Here is a 6,000-nt window from a genome sequence, read left to right as displayed (position 1 = left end):
ATTAGATCCACTGAAATAAGTTTTAAAAATACCTTCATTTAGTTTCTTATGCGCAATGTCAGTGATATGAAATGTATTCCCTATAGAAAATTAAGGAGCTCGGGGTAGTGATTTTCCTATTACAATATGTACAAGTTTCAGGAATCCCAGAGCATTATTACAATGAGAGATTACTTACAAGCCTGTCATAAGAAATTCAATGACTATAGTAGGTTGCCCTAACTATTAATTTCTTATTGTCTGAGCTATTAATATTATGCTGCCTTAATCAAGCAAAACAAGTCTGAGCTTTTATTTAAATAGATGTTCCACAGAACCACACAAAAAGGAAATGTCACTTACAGAATTATTAACACCATTACTGTTCAGGAGCAAATAAAAAATTATCATTTGAAATGGCAGCTTTGGTAAAAAGATCACTGAAATAAATCACTATTTAGATTAATTTATTTCATAATTAGGAAGATCTTCTGCATGAAAAGTGACTCGTTAATAGCAGAAACAGAGGTTTTTAGTCAAGCATGGAGCTAGTAGAACCATAATTTTTATAGGTTTCTGAATTTCATAGAATACAGTGAGATGAATGAAGAGAATAATAAAAAAAAAGCATAGAATGATAGCACCATTTAGGTTTAAGGACCTTTAAGATAATTAAGTCCAACTATTAACCTAGCACTGCCAAGTCCATCACTAAACCATGACTCTGGCTGTACTCCCGTCTAGCTCCTTAGAGTTGTGTGTGTCTAAGTGGTGCAGCAGGTCACCAACCATTTCCCCCTGGGACTGGGTACCCAGCAAACAACTTACTACTAGAGACAGAGGCAAAGAATGCATTAAGTACCTCAGACTTTTCCTCATTCTTAGTCAGATAAAGTCTGCCCTCCAGAAGTCAAAGGTAGCAGTTCTGTTAACCCCCCTCCTTACTTTTCTAAAAACTGAAAACTCTTATAATTCCATGATCTCTATGCTCAAGATGGCCTTCAACCATCACATCACCCACAAGTCCTTCTCTGATTGGAAGTGCAAGGGCAACCTGTTCCCTGGGCAACCTGTTTGAATGTCTCACTACCCTCACACTAAAGAATTTCCTCCTCATGCCCAACTTCAATCTCCCTCTTCCAGTTTTAATCCATTCACTTCTAAAAGCTAATATAAATGTGAGATAACTTCAGTTTTGGTTTCAAATAGGGATGCTGTAAAATTTATGAGATAATCTTATAGTCTGTTTTTTTTTTTTTCTTAATTTGTTTGATACTTCTTTCTGATATGGATGCTGAAGGACAATATATTCCAATGTGTGTAAATGTATCCCATCATACTGTTGTGTACTTGTCATACAGATACCTCCACTAGCACCAGACATAAAAACAAACCAGCAGATACTTAATTATCAAAAATCTTTCAATTTCTAACAATTCTGTAAAAATAATCAAGAACACTTATTTCATTTTTGAAACTGGTATCAGACAGACGGTCTGACAAATTAATTCTGTCTTTATGCATTTGACATTTGACTCAGCTGCCTTTTCTGACACACTTGTCTCACTTTTTAATAGAGAGCTGAGGAGCATTGAGAATTTCCATCAGCATTAGGTTTGTTGTTCCAGACTGATACTGAGAAAGGAAATAATATTTTCAGTACTTCTTTCAGATACTATGACCAGACTCTGTTTAAACAAATCAGTTTATGTATTTGAGAAGGGATTGCCAGAGTCTCACTTGTGTTCATGTGCTTTGGCTTGGACATGGGGATGAAAAGTATAGTTAGTGTATTTTCTTGATAAGTCTCCAGAAAACTGCATTTTTTCCCTGAAACAGGAGAGAAAGGACTATGAGAAATTAATTTCTGTGTATATTCTCAACACTGACTGAGTACAATCTTGTCTGGTGGCGAATTCTCAGTTGTTTTCCACTTCATACAGTATACTTCTGCAGCAAGGATCTAAGTGTGCAAAGCAGAAAGTCATTTGCTCTTGTTTAACAGTCAAATTACCCAGTCTTTTGCCATTTTTATTTTCCATTGATTGTGCCCTTTGGAGTTCCCTTTGGAGTGACAAAATACACAGGACTTTTATGAAGGGCTGATGAATCATCAAGAGTGTTCACATTTGTAGATAATTTGTGAGTAACAGTAAGAATTGCCTGGTGAATACTCAATTGGACTTCTGTATGACACTGTGCTGACTATTTTTTCTCCATTTGCTCATAGCTTTACCGTTATTGAATGTTATGCAACAGCCTAGCCTGATACATTCACAGAAACTTTCTCTGTCTCTACTTTTTCAACTCCATGCATAAAAATGAGACCTGCCCTTACGCTGTAATTATAATTTAAAAAATAAAGGAAAAACAACAACAACAAAACCAAACCAAAACACAACTAGGTATATGTACTTTTCTCTGTTTGCAAAAAAAACCACCAAAAAAACCTGAAAAAAAACCTGGAGAAGTGAGAAGAATAGTACATTAGTTATCTTTTTTCTACAGAAGCCTAGCACCACTGTCTACTTGTTGATTATGTGGCATAGCTTTTGGACTGTGGCTCTAAAACATATAAAGATTGCATGAGTTTAGTTAGCTATTCAACTGAGTGGCTGAATGGATTCTGAAAGAGATGTAAGGAAACTCTGACAGAAAGGCTGAAATGCACACTTTTTCCTGAGGGAATAAGTATCATGACTGAAAAGACCTTATGAAAAGAAAGATGAAGATTTAAATACAACAAAACAACTGCATAAGGGCCTTTTAAAAGATCTTTAAAATATTTATGAATGAATGAATGAATGAATGAATGAATGAATGAATGAATGAACGAATGAACGAGCAAATAAGGTTTTAAGTTATTTTAGCTAAATTAATAAATGAGTTCCTTTTTCTGTGCATTACATCAACCCTGCCAAGATAAAACCTCAGTGAAAGGAAAAGACATTAATCTCAAATAACCTGCTTGTTTGTCTTCCTCAGTGCAGGAAGTTATGACTTCAGTATCGTTGTTTGACTCTATTACTATCATTGTTACCAATCAATGGTAATACAGATGAGTACTTCAGAACTTGTTATTTTGGGTTATCCATCCACTGTGCAGTTGGTCAATGGAATATTAGGCCCAAAACGTGTGACTCTAGTTCTTTTAACACCTTAGGCTTGCACTGTCCTCTTTTTCAGCCTTAAAACTTACCATTCACATTGTTACTGTACCTTTTTTGTTGCTTGGCTAGTTTGTTTTGTGCACATATGAGTATGAAAAAAAATCGGTTTAATGGCTATATAATATAGATACCACATAAAAATGATATTATTTTTAACCTTCCTGAATGATAGTACTACAAATTAGCATACACAGAAGTCAAAACAAATTCATATTATTCAGACTTTGAAAAGAAATTTGGCTTCTGAATAATAATAAAAGTATATAATGACCTCTTAAGCAAGGATATTCAAGGAAAGGCACTAGAATCAATCAACAGTGATTATACAGCACAGCAAAGAAAATGAAATAAAGAGAAGTGAATGTTCTGTGACAGGCTAAACATTCTTTACTCTTTCTTTAAAACAATGTTTTGTTCATATTTATGTCTTTCCTTAGGGAAAAGTTGTCCTTGTTGCATATTCCTTTTTAAATGCCCTGTAAATGCATTATGACATCTGCTGTAGAAAAGCTTGACTGTTTTATGTCTACACAGATAGAACCATGGTGCTGTAAATCTAAGAGATGCCAAATTGTCCACACACACTATGCTGGAATTGCCTGTGATCCTCTATTATTTGTCTTTAAATATTTTACACTTCTGACATAAATCCAATATTTCTTGCTTCGCTGGCTGATGTTTTTGTATTCCAAGGTCACTTGCTGTGACCAGTAGTTCATGAACCTTATACACAAACCTTTTCTATCTCTGTTTCTGGTTATAAGCTATTTTAAAAAAGGCCCCTTTCTGGAACATAACCCGGAGTCTGACATAACCATGGAAAATGTCAACAACTGAATGAAATGGAAATAGTCAGGTAATCCCGAATTCATATTCTCATTGGTAAAACTGTTACCTTTTTTTGTATGTCAAGTGATTGAGGGGAATAACTAAAGGTCAACAAGTAATCGTTTAACCTTCTAGATAGGACTCAAAAAGATGACCTGCTTCACATACCAGGTTTTACTCATGTCATGCCAGGTTACCTTTTAATGAAAGTCTAATACCAAATCCTCTCCCATTCCCAATATGAAATAAATACTGTTTGGTCTTAGAAGACTTCAGCCATTGGAAAACAGTTTTACCCCTGTGATTGAATCTGAATATGAAACCTGGCCTACTTTTCTGTGTTTAAAACACAGCTGATAGCAGAATAACAGAATCACAGAATGGTTGATGTTGGAAGGAACCTCTAGAGGTCATCTGGTCCAACCCCTTCTCAAGCAGGGATGCTTGAAGCCCAGTAAGCAGGACCATGTCCAAATAGCCTTTGAACATCTTCGAGGATGAAGACCCCACAACCAACCTAGGCAACCTGTGCCAGGGTTCAGTCATACTCACAGTAAAAAAAAAATTGTTTCCTGGTATTCAGAGGAAAACTCCTGTATTTGAGTTTGTGGCCTTTGCTTCTGGTCCTGTCATTGGGTACAACTGAAAAGAACCTGGCTCCATCCCTTATGTACCTTCCCTTCAGGTATTTATATACATTTATGAGCTCCTCCCTCAGCCTTCTCTAGACTGAACTGTCCCAGAGCTTTCAGCCTTTCCAGCTGTTGTTTTGTCAGTTGTTTCCAGGTTATTAGATCCCTGCTTGTAGCAGAAGTCTTTAGTCTCTGCTCCAAGACAGCACATTTTCTGTAATTGCTTGTCAATTTATTATCATATTAATTCAATGTCATAATTAATGACATAATAGTCTTATTTTATAAAATATTTTCAGCAAATTAATTTACTTTTATGATAATATCATTAATGAACATATTAAATTAGCCCACATTACTTGGGAAATTTCATCAATTATTTCCCTGATGACTAGAAGTTGCTTTTTTTCATATGCTCTTTAGTTAGTTAACCTGCACTGTGTTAAAGTGCTTCCAATTTAACAAATTTCCCATGTAAGATTGAATTCTGATCTGAATTTTAAATAGAAGATATATTTTCTTTTTCTCATATATCCCCCAAAAAATGTTATAAAATATAGAACCATAGGTAGTGAGGGGTTGGAAGGGACCTTTAAAGGTAATCTAGTCCAGTCCCCCCTGCAGTGCACAGGGACCTTTTGACTAGATCAGGTTGTACAGAGCCTAGTCAAGCCTGACCTTGGATGTTTCCAGGGATGGGGCCTCCACCACATCTCTAGGTAACTTGCTCTAATGCTTCACCTCCCTCATAGTAAAGAGCTGCTTCTTAATAGCCAATCTAAATCTACCTTGCTCTAGTTTAAGGCCATTGCCCCTCTTCCTGTCACTACATGCCCTTGTAAACAGTCCCTCCCCAGTTTTCCTGTAGCCCCCTTCACCTACTGGAAGACTGCTATACAGTCTCCCATGAAACATATTTGTTTCATTTACCATAGCCCATTTTTAATGCACTTAAAGGTGCATTGTGGCACTCTTTTCACTTGTTGCCCTTTCCTGCCTTATTTCTAGTGCTTATGGGTGCCTTCTTGCCAATGGGAACAGATGAATTATTTTTTTATTTTTCTTTGTTTGCATGCCTGGCTTTTGCTTTACCTATCAAACTGTCTGAACCCCTGAAGTTTTTTCTCTTTCCCTTTTGAATCTTCCTGTCCCACTGTGAGCAAGTGAGTGGCTTCATGGGGCTGAGCTGCCATCCAGGGTGAGCCCACAGCAAAAGGAGTGTGCTCCAGACCCAGACAGACACTTCATTAATACACATTTTACTATGTAAAAATGGGAATGTAAGAAGTTATAACAAAAGTCTAAATATATAAAAAACACAGTCACCAAATAATTCCACTGTTTCATAAGAGCAGGGAGAATTAACCTGAAGAGGTAGAAGCTCAATCTCA

The sequence above is a fragment of the Apus apus genome, chromosome 1 (assembly GCF_020740795.1).
Source record: "Apus apus isolate bApuApu2 chromosome 1, bApuApu2.pri.cur, whole genome shotgun sequence".
NCBI lineage: Eukaryota > Metazoa > Chordata > Aves > Apodiformes > Apodidae > Apus > Apus apus.
The sequence above is the reverse complement of the archived record's forward strand: the minus strand, read 5'-3'. Positions refer to the sequence as shown.